This window comes from Melospiza melodia, chromosome Z, assembly GCF_035770615.1.
Source record: "Melospiza melodia melodia isolate bMelMel2 chromosome Z, bMelMel2.pri, whole genome shotgun sequence".
Lineage (NCBI taxonomy): Eukaryota > Metazoa > Chordata > Aves > Passeriformes > Passerellidae > Melospiza > Melospiza melodia.
Window position 1 is genome coordinate 28418443 of NC_086226.1, and position 16056 is coordinate 28434498.

Below are 16056 nucleotides of genomic sequence, written 5' to 3' on the forward strand. Positions count from 1 at the left end.
AAATATCCCCCCAAGCAAATTTTTTAAAATTCTGCACATTTTTATTTCAGATATGTGTTAGAATAGGTTCCTCATCAAATTGTCTAATCATGGATTTCATGAAAAGCACTTAAGCAAAATGGCTCATTTTCTGTTTGCAAATGTTCTGGAAATAGTGGACGGGAAGAGCAGAACAATTTGCTGCATGACAGTGGTGAACTGCTGAAAGGGCAACCGGCCTTGGGACAGTGACATTTTTTGTGTGACAGTGGAAAATCCTGGTTTTGCTGAAAGGATTTTTAAAAATTGATCCTTTCTGGGGTAAAAAATACAAGAAACACATTTAAAGGAGGTAAAAAATAGGTAAAATAGGTTAAAAAAATGAGATCACAAGCAGGTTTTTATCACTTGAGAATTTGCAAGAAAGACTGGAAATTTAGCAAGAATAATTTTAAAAATTACAAGTTGTCAAGTTCATTTGAAATAGAATTAAAATGTATGAAATTGAGTTATGGAAACAGAGGCACCTATTGACATCTCACTCTCTCCATGACCAGAAACCTACAATGCACTTTGTGTAGGCATATATTCAACCACTCCACCCCAAAATTCCTCCCTGTTTTGAGCCAGTTTGGCAGCTATTTTGGATTCTAGAGGGGAAGATGGTCTGGTGAGCTCTGACACCACTGGTGGGGCTGTCAGGGTGAGGCTCTATGAGGGAAAGGGAGCAGGAGCTGCAGGGTCTTGGTCAGTGCTTCATGTGCAGGGACAGTGGGAGCTCTGTGAGCAGCACCAGCAGGGCACAGTGACATTGAGATGCTCCATATAACATGTGGGGATGGTAACAAGCAGTAATAAAGGTAAGCATGATAATTATAGTATTATCTTGTCCACCACTATTGTGAAAGTGTTGTTTAATAATTGAAATATATATGTAGAATAAGATTAGGAACAAGTGTTAAAATATATAAGCAAGACATATGTGTTGATTGAGATGCATTAGTTGTCTCAGCTTGTGAACAAAGTTAAAAAAGAGAAATTGCTGTGTCAGTAGGAAGGCACAAAGGAAATATGTAGGAAATATTTCTTTTTCTTTGTGCTCACTCTGGGTACACACTAGACTTACACAATTAGAGCAAACCAGCAATTTCCATGACCTTGAAAACTCTCATGCCTAACACCTTAAAAATATGTTCTTGGTGCTGTAGTTCAGGACACTTTAAATAATGCATCATGGTAGACATAAATTTCCCGAATGCTGCTACATGCAAATGCTTTTATATTTAAATTGGAGTGGAGATTGTACTGTGGAATACACTTTAATTGCCATACTGCTTTGGAGGAGCAGCACTGAGGTTGACAACAGTTTATAAAGTGTTCATACTTAGTGGTTCTAAAGTGGATATTCTCATAATTCTACAATGAGTGCCTGTACAAGGACTGCCCTGAATGTTGACCATGTAAAAGGAGTTCAGTTTTTTTGCTAGATGCCTGTACATAAAATAGTTTAAGAAATTAAGGTGATGATTTTAAAAAGTGCCTAGCTTTAAAAGAAAAAAAAATTGCTTATACTTGTTTTGCTCAACCATAGATTCAGAACCAAAACTGTCACTGCAGGAAGCTGTAACTTGGTAAGCAGGTCAATGCAAAGAAGGCAGTGCTACCCTGTTAACAGCAAACCTGCTAGGTGGATAATGAGATACTGTGCTCTGCAGCATTGCAACTCAGATAGAAACCTGTCAGGGCACCGGCTTCACTTACAGAAAAATGAAGGCAAGGCAATGCATGAACTGATCTGAGATTTAATTTTTATCTTGCTTGGTCCTGTGAGAAGCCTGATGCAATATGCTGGGTTAAATGAAGCATGAATTATAGTGATATTGACAGAATGGGAAAGAGGGAGATGGGGGGAGGAAAAGAGAGAGGGAGGAAGGAAGGGAGAGGATGTTAGATGGGGACAGGAGGAAAACACATTTGGTTGGTAGAAAGTTTTAGAACCAAAATGTTTCTAAAGCCAGCTTTCAACTTCTTCTTGTTTCCTTTCCTCAGAAAGACCAAGTCATTACATGGAAATATTAAATCCAGGTAAAGCACCTAAACATAGCTGTGCCTTTGTTTTGCCCTGCTGTAGTCATAGACCAGAGGACTGTGGTGTTTGTGTCTTCAGGAACCCACGCGGTGTCTGATGCCTCCTGAATTCCATGGTGTGCCAGTGGAAGAAGCTCTGATGTCTCAACACGTTGATGCTAAAATTCTTCACTGTGGCTGGGAGACAAGAATGTGAAAAAACCAGAAAGGTGAAATATTATGTTATAATCACTCACTTTTGATTCAGCTACAATGAAATGTCTTGTGACCCACAGAAGCCTCTTGGAGCCAAAGGACCACGAGGAGGGTGCCCAGGACCAGAACAGCACTGTACCTTTAGAGAGCAGTAGGAAAAGAGGCATTGAAGTATATTTCTCAATCAGAGCACAGAAGCAAGTGGTAGTTTGAGAGGACTAAGACTATCTGTCTCCCTCTGATGTTAGCAATTTGACTTGTTAAAAATATTGCTCAGCACCTGCCCAGGGAATGGAGTTGAGGAGGAAAAATGGGTTTGATGCTCAGCTGAGAAGGTAATTGCAAATCAAGTTTAAGACAGAGAATGAGAGCAAAAGGACTTCTATCTTACTGAGACAAAAATACCATTTACTGCTTACTAAGTATTGCAATACAGAGTTTTATTTGTGTTTGTGGGCTACAACACATAAAATATAAATGGTATGAGATTTTCAGAAATACAGTTTTTCATGCAGGAAGAATAGGGAAGAGATTTTAAATTAAGTGTCAAAGTCATATTTTCTTTGTCCAATAAAGAATCACTTTAACTCTATTTAAGACTTTCCCCCCCACCCCTTTGTTTTTTTCCTCTCTCCCAGTGTCCAAATTAGTAGGTGGAAGTATAATTAGAATATTATTGAAGTGCTCAGCTCATTCAGGATGGTGACACAAATGAATATTGCTTATTATGATAAAATATTTCATGTTTACAGTTGTTTTCATGGGCATAATGGCCTTGTGAAAATTCTAATTATCCTAATAAGTTATGCTACACATGTGTCTACTGGGTTTGAATGGCATTCTTCTTGGACTAAGAGGTGGTTTGATAATATTTTTTTACTGCTTTAGCAAAGTTGTTCAAATGCATTGGAGAAATAATTTTCAAGAGTATTTACACATTTTTCAGTTATTGTAAACTGATTTATTTCCTTGCCTGAGGTTCATGCTCAGTGAAAGCTTTACAGTCGTCATTGATAATCAGCATTAAAGCATTGGACATGTTTATTGTACCAGTCATCTTTCACTTTCAATGCATAAAAATCCCTTGCATTTCTATAGTGGACATCTAGCTGGGGAATATTACACTATTAGTCCTAGTTTTCAAAATCAGAAGGCTGTTTTCCACAATTTTTCATCCCACCAAAACATTCCTGCATTCTGATTGAATTTTGGCCTTTTGTCCTTTGAATTTTTGTCTTGACATTATTGTAAAGCTTTGGTGAGTAAGTCCAATAGAGGCTGAAATACATGTTACAGCACAAGTGAAAACTTGATTTAGGTGTAGTGCTACTGGATCTGCAGGTACATAGGCTCATTGTAGATGCAAATACCGCAGAACACAGTCACCACCAGAATACAACAGGATGGGCTGTTTTAACTGGTGAAAGCCACTAAATATTCACATTCAAACCACACAGTCCTTTCTTCACCAAAGGCCTTTTAAAATACATGAATGTAACTGTGGTTATTTTCTCTTGTTGCATAATTCTGACTGTAAGTAGAGTAATGGGAGCTGCTGTCATTAGCTATAGATATCAATGCAACCTTCTCACAATATAAAGTTAAGACAAGAACAGAAGGAATCATTTTCTCTGCAGTTTCTAATTTTTTGTATCCATTGAAGCAACAATTGCAAAGCCATTCTTGAATCTTCTGTGAGCTTCGGTGGTAGAGCAGGAGGGTTTGAAGTGAACCTTTTTGACTTAAAACCAACATCTAAGTTCAGTTTGTGTAGCCACATTACTTCTTATTTTTCTGTCTTGACAATGCAAAAAGCTCCACAAAACTTCAATTTTTATGTATGAGGGAAAATTTGTTGGAAATTAGTTGGATGGTTTTTTGCTGATCCTAGATGCTTTTGGTGCTGTGCCATCTGCCTGAGTAGACAACTGAGCCAATGTCAAAGTTCTTTTCTCCCTAGTCCTGCCCCTGACCTGAGCAGCCCTGTGTTCTCAGAGGGTGTTACAGTTTTTTGAGAAGGCAAGAGCACCTAAAATCAAGACACCAAACATTGTTCCTTGCTGTGGTAAAACACTCCTGTCCATAAAAGCAGTGCTGTTATTTCTAGAAAGCAGTTTTCTCTCATAATCTGCACCAGGCACGTACCTTGTGGTGAGCTTCCCTAAAACAGCAGAAACAGGAGCACTGGGGAGAAATCCCCTCTGGTGCCAGGGAGAGCCCAGTTCTTCTCCAGCAGCAGAGCACAGAGAAAAAGACTTTTGGCACCACATGTGAAGAGAGTCAGACTGAGTCCCTGGCAAAGAGAGAATGGGGTTTGAAGGGTGATTTTTTGCCCTGTTTTATTTTTGCTCCTCAAGCTCCCTTCCTTGCCTTCCATGCGCAGGAAAAATGTCACAAGCCAGGACCCAAGACAGGCTGTTTGTAAACATGTTATTGCATTGCTTGGCAGCCTACAAACTGAGGAGCTACTGAAAATAAGAGTAAAAAAAAACCCAACCTCTTCAATGAATAAGCAAAATTACCATTTAAAAGCATAAACTTGGCCCATTGATCAATTTTACTGCTGAGAAAAAAAGGTTAAGAGGTTCCATTTAGATTTGTTTGCTTAATTGATTTTTATTTTGATTTCTTACTTGCATTTTTAATATTATTTTTCTGCCTGGTAAACTCTGCTTGATCATCTTCAAAGAGAATACAGTTTTTAAAAAATTCATTACTGCCATTTTTTACTTGTAGGATTTTTAATAAACTACAGCTTGCAGACTCTGTGCTAGCATGGGAAAATGAATATTTTATAGAAATATGTTGAGAAAACATATTACCTTTCTCAGAATATAGGCAGATTTGGTTTTCACTGATGGCCAGAAATAAAAAAATGTGTGATATTTTTATGTTCTACATCATTATATTCTATCATGCCTTGTAAGGAGTCTGTTTCTTCTTCATTTCTCTGTTCTCACATGCCCTCTTCTTCTCTCTGTTTTTGAATCCAGTATGACATCCCTAGTCAGTGAAAAATTCAGGATGAAGCTGTTGGAATTGCATCAGGCACAGCATACTAACATTTCATGCACCTTCTTCCTTTCTGTTTCCATCCCCATGTCTCAATATTTTAGCCCCTGAGGACTGAATGGGCTGAGGAAACGGGAGACACAGAGTTTGCTGGAAGAGGAAAGAGCTTTATCAGATCAACTCATACAAGACAGAAAACTGGAAAATCTGAAGGACGGACAGACTTTAGGTGGTTTTCATGTCTCAGGTGACAAGATTTTTGCTCCCCAACTCCTGATACTCTGTTCCATATTTAGCAGCTAATTTAGGCAACTCTTGTATTTTTCTATCAAGCCTGGTTTTCTCCACCATCTCAGAAAGTGAGAAATATACATCTTTGCTATCCTTCCTTGTGCGTTTAATTCCGTCTTTAGCTGTCTATTGCTGGTTTCCTTTCTGTCTGTCCATGTCTGGGGACTTTGCCTACCCTGAGACTCACTGCTGAGACCCTCCTTGACGAGCTCAAATTTCCATTCACTTTAATGACACAGAAATTACATCTCCTCTCATTCCTTCTGCTATGCTTACAGCTTAAAATCTCTCCATTTCAGACCTTGGAGCTGTTTCTTTGGGAATGTCTCATGAAATTTGTTGCAGATGTCACATGAGTGTAAGGTCATATTCCTTATGCAATGTAAATAGGTTTTGGCATTTGCAACTCAGGGAAAAGATCCAATTGCATTGAAAGACAGAAATAGAAAGTGAGGCTTAAATTTTAATGCAGGCAATTAAATTCCACTACCAGCATTTTGAGATTAATGGTACAGTGAAACAGACCCACTCCTTGTGGCTCATTCTACTAAAATGGAATTAGATTCATAATATGAACATATGGAAGCAGTTCCCTTCATGTATATTTAAATTCAATATTAATATTTAACACTTATATTCAGGGCTATGATTTTTCAGTCAAAATACGGCAAAGATTGGAGCAAAATCTTCCACTGCTGCAACTCAAGAAGCAGTTATTCATTTCAGTATAATTAATGTGGATTTAAAGCTGAAGCCAAAAGGAATACTCCTGGTAGCAGACTGTCTATGCATCAAGTTTAAATTTAGTCTTTAACACCTTGAGGTTCAATTTTTATTCTAATGTGCCATTCACAAAACGTTTCCTCATTTTTAGAAGAAGGGGGAAAAAATATCTCTTACCAGAAAAGGAGTGGAATGGAGTAGCAATCTGTACCACCAGCCAGCAAATTCACACCAGCTGAGCCTTACCCCAGATTGCTGGAACAATGTGTAACCTCCTAGAGAGAGAGAGAGGTGTATCCTTGCCTAATTTTAAATGGCAGTGTGAATTCCCGCCTCTGTCCAGTTACATTTCCTAGAGATAGTTCTTGAACAAACCATCCCTTCAAGAGTGTTGATCTGTCTCCCACTATCTCCCAGTAGCTCCACTCCTCCAGGAGGAGGTGGAAGTGGGACACCAGAGCCCTGAGGTACCAGTGGAACCCCCAAGAATTCCCCTTTCCCCCATTCCTCTTCATGTCATTCTGAGCACCTCAGTTTAAAAGGCTGGAGTAGCATTCCCCACAGGCAGCTGACACTGAAACAGACTTTTTAGTCACCACAGGGATTTTTCCCGCTCCTGCCACTCATCCTTGAGAGAGCAATTCACAATCCTCTGCTTTGGAGCTGGAATGGGTGTGCTGAGAGGGCAGTCGGGAACCACAAAAAGATGGAGCTGTCTGCTTTGAGCTTGGGACTGTAGCTGATGGAGTTTGTGCACTTGCTGATTTGTGTATTCAGGCATCCTAAACCCCAGAGTTTCAGAAGACATGGGTTTTAAGAAAGACAGTGCTTTGCAAATGCTTGTAAATAAAAAAACCCAAAGATGTTCAGAAGTCCTTGTCTTCACTGCTATTTAAAAGTATAAAAAAGGCTGAAGTAGGCTGAAAAGTAAAACAGGCTGAAAGCAGTTTTGACACAAACTGGGGACTTAAGAGCCCATCTTTTTTCTTTCCCATGTGTCAAGATGCATTCATTGTGGATGTTATGTGCTTTTAGTCTATGCACACTTTGATATTCAAGTTTGCAATTATCTCCAAGAGATCCCCATACCCAGTGCTCCTGAAGTAATTCATCGCACCATTAGCATGACCTGCTTCTAACATATGAATAGTGTGGTGTTAACTTAAACTAGCCACATAAGAACAAAACCAATCCATTCATTCCTTACTCTTGTTAATCTACTGGATATTCCAGCTTTTGATGTACTCAGAAGACTATGCTCTTTTCTCTTAATGATGAACATTCCAAATATAGAGGAAATATAGAATGTAGTAAACTCCCTACCTTTTACCTATGTCCCTGGTTTTTTTTTTCATTTTTTCTCATGCTTTTATCTAGCACTGAAAAAAAATGTTTTTCAGGGAAATGTAGAATGGCTAAATAATACATAGATCACTAGATAAGTAAGTAGTGAGAAAACCAGCACTGGAAACATAAAGACACTTTATTGACTTTATAAAAATTGTTTCGTTATTGATCTCACCATTTCAGCCAAGAAAAAGCTGGAGTCATTCAGCCTGAAGAAAGGGATCACCTTCTGTAGCCTCATGTTTTTTTTAGGGAACTGCCTGCCCATGTAAGGAATCCCTATTCCTCCTTTTTACAAGTCCCCTGTGGGTGTGAGGGTGGTCAGGTGCTGGCACAGGATGCCCAGAGCTGCTCTGGCTGCCCCATCCCTGGAAGTGTCCAAAGCCAGGTTGGACAGGTCTTGGAGCAACCTGGGAAAGTGGAAGGTCTTCCTGCCCATGGCAGAGGGTGGGATGAGATTTCCTTCAACCCCAGCTCTTCTGTGATCCTGTGATTCTCCGAACTTCTCAAGTCTTTATATTCTCTGCTCATACAGAGATATATTTTAAATCCCCATCACATCACTGCAAGCATAGTTAAAACTTGTGAGGAACTGTACTCAAAATAATTGGGCTAAACATTCACAAATAAATCAACATATTTGGAGGTTTTGCCAGATTTCTGACTATTTTTTTAAAGAAAACAAGGGAGAAAAACCTCCTATGGCAGCTATTAGTTTCTTTTTTCACAGTGCCTATTAGCTTTATTTTTGTCTTAATAGGAATAAAACAACAATGGAGGCGTGTTTGAAGATCACAGTTAACAACTTCACTAGGAAGAGATAACTAAAAACTCAGTTACTTGGGTGGATTTACAGCACATATCAGAAAATACAGTAATCATTTAGGTAGCTGGCTTGAGAGAAATAAATATAACTGTTTTACAGAATGCAGAACAAAATTCTGTCACTCTGTTCTACAACTAAGTATGAAGGTGGATATAGAAATGGAATCAGGATGAGAACACATAAAATAATATAAGATAAACCTCTCATGTTTACTAGAATCATTATCTAGAATGTGATCTCTGATTTAAAGGAAGTTAAGCCCAACATCCAATAGAAAACAGAAATTGCTTCAGGGAATGGGAATGGAGAGAACTAACCAATATTGAATATTAAGGTGGTTAGGGATTTTGGGGGTTTTGTTGTTTTTGTTGTTTCTGTTTTGGTTTGGTTTTGGGTTTTTTGTGGGTTCTTTGTTTGTTTGTGGGGTTTCGTTTGTTTTTGTCCATCAATATTAATACAATAGGCAAAACCATCAGCTTCAGAGCATTTCTCATTAGCCTGTTATGCAGCTCTGGTGCTGCTGCTTCTCTGAAACCTAACTCTGGAGTAAGATTCTGACTGTCTTGACATTTTGGCTCTATCAAAAGATGATTTCCAGTGGATAATTAAAAAGAGTTCACCTCAGTATTGTTGTTTTGAAGTATTTTAGACATAAAGTCTTTTATACAGACCAGCTAAAAGTAAATGCTGGATTTTGTATGACTTTCTTTTACAAATGCTTACAGACGGAGCTCAGACTGAAACGTGACTTCAACATGTTTTCTCAGGGAGTTAAAATAATGTTTTGTAAACATATGTATATATAATTTATATGTATATATGCACATACACATATATATGTGTATGTATATAGGTGTGTGTATATATGTGTATATATATATATATATATATATATATATATATAAACACACACAATTTCATGGCCAAACCTAGGAAAAATTAATCTGTATTACTTTCTTTTTTACTTTTTTTGATACTGAATTAAAGTCTCTGACAATCTCTCTGAACTTTTAGTTCTGAAAGATGTGTAAAATCACAGTTTAATTGCAGATCATTTTAGGACTCAATTTAGAGTCCTTTGAAACCTGAACAGAGCTGAGTCTCTGAAACCCTGCAACCGATAAAAAGTTTGCAGGCCTTAAATATCTGGCTTTTAACTACCATCTATAAAATAGTTTAAAAATATTTTCTTGTCTTGACTTATCTATTTGAGCTGTAAGGAGCTCAGGAGCAAGAGCTCTGCAGGGATGTGTTTTAGCAGCTCTCAGAGCAGTTGCTGTTTCTGTCATTCCCAAAGCTCCCAGGAGCTGCAGATGCAACACAAATCACTTCAATCCTTTTGACAACTGGTACAAGTCCCTGTATTTATCTTTCCATTCCAGTGACACTTCCAGAAAGTCTCAATCTTTCTATTCAGACTTTGTATTTGGAAAAAAGGAAAATATCTTCCTTTCTACAAATAAAATTGCTGCCTGGAAATACATTGCTTCCTATTGAATTGCTGTCAAGTACCAAGGTTAACATCCTGATAGCATCAATCACATTCACAGTGACAAATACCCACCAGCCAGCCTCCTCTTCCAGACAGAGGCTTCCAACTGACTTACTGTGATGGGCAGATAGAGGTAATGGATCTGCATCACTGACTGGGAGTCTTGTGAAAATTTTAAAGCTTCTACTGCCTCGATCAGACTCAGATGTCTTCCAGCATCAAATATGTATCTATTTTAAGTCATACTGTTGTGGGTTTCTTGTTTCCTAAGACCTTGACAGGACCTTCCTGTTGCAAACTGGAAAAAGCAAAACCAAAATGTTCATGAGGAAAACATCAGCTACTGCATTTTTTAAAGACTGATTGTGATGAAGTGATTGAACATTTCCAGTAGACAGTGAGGGCAAGCTGAGGAGACTGAAAGAAGTGATCCTGACAAGGACAACCAGAGAAATAAAACAAAACAAAAAATTTCACATCATGCTGCTATGGGCAGAGCAACCTGACGACTGGTTTAATTAATTTATTTAAATGTCAAGTAATATAAACTTTGATTACTGGGGGGGAAAAGAAGGGGATGTTATATCAACATAAAAAACAAACTTCCCTTCCTCTTTGCATTCTCAACTTCAAGCATTTCTTCCCCCACCTTCAGTCTCAACATTCCTCACCTTCAGTGTCTGCAGTGCTCAGTCCCTCCTTACCCACTCTTTCTTTCTGCTTTTGCTCTCACTGCAACAGCTCTCTGACACCCGAATTGTCAAAGTATTTAATGCAGCAATTATCAAATAAAATGAAATTTGGTTGGAATATCCTCTTCATACACAAATATTTCAGGGAATTCATGTCCTGTGCCAAAATAAGGATTTCTAAAACTTTAAAAGGCCACCCCAAGACCAACCCAACACACCAACAAGAATTAAATAATCAAACAAAAACCAAGCCCTAAATACAAAGAAAAAACTGGGCTGGCATTTAAATTTATCAAAGATTGAGCATAGAATTTAGGATGAGCACAACCTTTATCAAAATTATGAGGTAACCTTAATTCTGCTTGAGTAATGATTTAGTTGATAGCTGGTTTTTTTAAGAATTAATATTGTTATTAATGTTGGTATTAAAGAGACTGGCAAATCTGTCAACATTCTTGGAATTATTTTTTTCAATAATTTAGATTCTAAATTTTCACTTACTTTAAATGCCAGGAAAATTATCAAGCATTATCTTGTTGTCCAGTCTTCATGAAAAACCTCATCTGCTGCTAATTACTAGTGAATTTGCATAAATGGCAAAATTCAAGGGATAGGGGAAAAAAAACCCTTTAGTTTCTCTTTTTTTTATTTTTTTTTCAGTACTTGGTTGTTCCCCTCTGTGATCAGTTTGCAGCTACCTCATAAGAACTTTTTCTATGGATCTTGTCCCAGGTTTGTGTAGAATTTCTTTATACACTGCTGCACTGAAGAACTGTTATAGTCTCCCTGTATTGAAGGAAATTTTCTTTATTCAAGGGTTTCCCTTATCTTAAGGAGATGCAGACCTGGTTTAAGAAAAAATTTTCAAACAGTTTGACAGGTTCATGCTTTTCAAATCTTGAAATGATCAGTAGTTCTACCCTTGCTGCCAGTTGTAACAGACATCACCAATGCAACAAACCTCACATTTTGAACTCCAAATCACAATGTGAGGTCAGATGCACAAAACAATATGCAAACAATATGCAGGGAAATTTTCCTAAATATACTTTCATTAACTCGTGTTAATAGAGCAGAAATAGCAGCATCTACCCAGCCGCAGTGAAATCTACTAAAATTACAGGAATGTGAATTGAAGGCACAGAATACAAATTTTTGTGCCATATCTGAGTTTCCTATTGTATTTTTTCTTTATTTTGCATAAGTTTATATGCTTGTGTTAACAGTTAATTTTGGGACACCATGTTGGAAAGATTAAAAGAGAAAATAAGACATTACCCTTTTAATTAAATAATTTTCCCCTGCCTTCTCTTAATTATAAGTGGACTATTTTCAAGACAATGTTTTTTGTTCTTTTGTTGTTGTTGTTGATTTGACTGTGGTGTTTTGTTTTGTTTTGTTTTGTTTTGTTTTGTTTTGTTGGGGAGTTGTGGCTGGTATAGATCACAGACATGGCTTTTTTCAATGCATAGAAGCAAGACTTGCCCTATGAGATCACAGAGTGGTCTCATCCATTTCTTCTTGCATTTCTTCCCCACTTTGTGCAAGACAGGAGTGGATTCTTTGCCTTTTACCTGTCTGAAATGTGAAACACTTACCAGATGTATTTGGTTTTGCCATGCACAATCCCTGCAGGATTGTTTCAAAGAGCTTGAGATTTTAGTGAATAAATTAGTAAAATATTTTTTGCTTTTGCCTTTCATCATATGAAAGTGGTTTCCTCATGAAAAGCAGGTGCTCTGATCAAAAGCAGTAAGTCCTATGAATTTAGGACTCTTCTCACTCCTATTTAGTACTTTTTGGTTTCTTAAAAACTAAGGAAAAAAAGCTGTGACTGCTGAAAATCTATAATGATAAGATGACTACCATTTCTTCCTGAGATATTTGATTTCAAAATATATTTATTGTTAAGGCAGGCACAGGTCCAGACTCATGAGGACCCACAATGAGGTCCAAGCACTTGGACAGCACCTTGGGGCAGCCACTGCCACTCCAGACCTTGTGTTTCTTTTACATTTGCTTCAAAATATATTCCACTCAGACTGGACCCAAAATAAAACAGCAAAAGTTCTTATTTTCTCTGAGAGCAAATGCTGAATTTTGTGTTCTAGCAAGTTTTCCTCTGGAGAAGAGAGACTTGGAGCCATTCAACAAAATCTGCTTTGCATTCACAGAAGGAACAAGCTATGTACGTATCGATTTTCCTTCTTTATCCAGAAGAAGCCAACATGACCAATTTCCTATTTAAGTATTCATTGCTAGCAAATTCTTTAGTCATGAATACAAAACAGTTCTATTTGTACCTTTCAGCAGAAATCCCCTCAAAATTTCCCTTCCTGGGCAAATGAGTTTCAAACCTCTATTTTATCCCTCAGCAAATTTTGTCATCATTGAAAAATATGAAGATTGTATTAACTAGCTTTAGATTCTTTTACTGGAAAAACATGAAATTCCTTTTCCCCTGCTGTAACACCACTACACATTTTTAACCATTTTGGAAACATCTACTCAAGCGTCACTTGAAGCTTTTGGTATGGTGGGTAAATAGTGCATTCTGAAGATAAAGCAAATTACTTTTGCCTCATGCTCACAACTACAAACTCAGTTATCAGCTCCTGGAAGGGCTTTAGCTGCTGTGTGGGGGCCAGAGGAGAGCCCAGAGCCTGAGCAGCACTGCTCCAGCGGCATCTGTGCAGAGTGCAGATACCTCATCAGCCCAGGCTGGACACAGTCACCGGGAAATAAAGCCAAGACTTCTGTCTCTGCACAGCCCCACAGCCACCCTGACAATGCTCCTGCTTAGCTGAGGAAAAAATTCTCTTTAGATATTTACTAATGGGCCTTCCCTCACAGAGAAAAAAAAAAAGCAGAGACAGTGACTGGATATATTTAATTTCCGACTCTATAAAATAATTTGGCTGAACATCGACATCTATTAGTTATTGTTAGCAGGGTAAAAAGCACTGCTTATCTCTAATGTGAAATAAATAACTGCTTCAGATAAAGTAATGATGTGAAATGCTTTCAAAGAGCTAGAAGGAATAACAGAATGCTAATTGAATCTATTATTTTATGGGGTTACCAACAAAAAAAAATACAGTCATGATAGAAGTTCTGTGAAAGATTCATTAGTACTTTAAATATATTTTTGTCATTTGTCATTGCCATGCTACCTTAACTGCAGCAATAAAAGCTGGCACTATCTTTCATTAAGGGTGTTACTGTTCATATAATCAAGAGCTAAAAACAATATGCAAATTTAGGGCCTGAGCAGTAATGAATGCTTTTAGTTATCACTGTCTTGCACAGAAATAATGGGATAAATATTCCATAATGTTCTCAGAGAACAAATCTTTGGCAAGGAAATGCTTGTTGCTACAGAAACTTGTGGAGTTTTTTCCAAAACAAGTAAGTTTTGGAGGAAAATAGCTCACATGACATTTGAAATATGTTTCCCCCTTTCTGAAGTGCACCTCAATATTAGCTCCTGGACCCTTCATGGAAGATAAGCATCACTACCTCCATGCATTTTTTTTTCCTCTTATGAGGAATAAACTTTGGACAGCAGACACTGTAAGGTGAGTGTCTCTGTTGTAAAGAGATGTCCAAAGGTTCCTGGAAAAAGGGTGCTTCTCTCTGTTAAGACTTTGGAGGTGACACAAACAAAAAAATCAAATTCCTTCCTTCCTTCCTTCCTTCCTTCCTTCCTTCCTTCCTTCCTTCCTTCCTTCCTTCCTTCCTTCCTTCCTTCCTTCCTTCCTTCCTTCCTTCCTTCCTTCCTTCCTTCCTTCCTTCCTTCCTTCCTTCCTTCCTTCCTTCCTTCCTTCCTTCCTTCCTTCCTTCCTTCCTTCCTTCCTTCCTTCCTTCCTTCCTTCCTTCCTTCCTTCCTTCCTTCCTTCCTTCCTTCCTTCCTTCCTTCTTCCTTCCTTCCTTCCTTCCTTCCTTCCTTCCTTCCTTCCTTCCTTCCTTCCTTCCTTCCTTCCTTCCTTCCTTCCTTCCTTCCTTCCTTCCTTCCTTCCTTCCTTCCTTCCTTCCTTCCTTCCTTCCTTCCTTCCGACACTTCCTTCCTTCCGACACTTCCTTCCTTCCGACACTTCCTTCCTTACCTTCCTTCCTTCCGACACTTCCTTCCTTCCGACACTTCCTTCCTTCCGACACTTCCTTCCTTCCTTCCTTCCTTCCTTCCTTCCTTCCTTCCTTCCTTCCTTCCTTCCTTCCTTCCTTCCTTCCTTCCTTCCTTCCTTCCTTCCTTCCTTCCTTCCTTCCTTCCTTCCTTCCTTCCTTCCTTCCTTCCTTCCTCCTTCCTTCCTTCCTTCCTTCCTTCCTTCCTTCCTTCCTTCCTTCCTTCCTTCCTTCCTTCCTTCCTTCCTTCCTTCCTTCCTTCCTTCCTTCCTTCCTTCCTTCCGACACTTCCTTCCGACACTTCCTTCCGACACTTCCTTCCGACACTTCCTTCCTTCCTTCCTTCCTTCCTTCCTTCCTTCCTTCCTTCCTTCCTTCCTTCCTTCCTTCCTTCCTTCCTTCCTTCCTTCTTCCTTCCTTCCTTCCTTCCTTCCTTCCTTCCTTCCTTCCTTCCTTCCTTCCTTCCTTCCTTCCTTCCTTCCGACACTTCCTTCCGACACTTCCTTCCGACACTTCCTTCCGACACTTCCTTCCGACACTTCCTTCCGACACTTCCTTCCGACACTTCCTTCCTTCCTTCCTTCCTTCCTTCCTTCCTTCCTTCCTTCCTTCCTTCCTTCCTTCCTTCCTTCCTTCCTTCCTTCCTTCCTTCCTTCCTTCCTTCCTTCCTTCCTTCCTTCCTTCCTTCCTTCCTTCCTTCCTTCCTTCCTTCCTTCCTTCCTTCCTTCCTTCCTTCCTTCCTTCCTTCCTTCCTTCCTTCCTTCCGACACTTCCTTCCTTCCGACACTTCCTTCCTTCCTTCCTTCCGACACTTCCTTCCTTCTTCCTTCCTTCCTTCCTTCCTTCCTTCCTTCCTTCCTTCCTTCCTTCCTTCCTTCCTTCCTTCCTTCCTTCCTTCCTTCCTTCCTTCCTTCCTTCCTTCCTTCCTTCCTTCCTTCCTTCCTTCCTTCCTTCCTTCCTTCCGACACTTCCTTCCTTCCTTCCTTCCTTCCTTCCTTCCTTCCTTCCTTCCTTCCTTCCTTCCTCCTCCTTCCTTCCTTCCTTCCTTCCTTCCTTCCTTCCTTCCTTCCTTCCTTCCTTCCTTCCGACACTCTTCCTTCCTTCCTTCCTTCCTTCCTTCCTTCCTTCCTTCCTTCCTTCCTTCCTTCCTTCCCTTCCTTCCTTCCTTCCTTCCTTCCTTCCTTCCTTCCTTCCTTCCTTCCTTCCTTCCTTCCTTCCTTCCTTCCTTCCTTCCTTCCTTCCTTCCTTCCTTCCTTCCTTCCTTCCTTCCTTCCTTCCTTCTTCCTTCA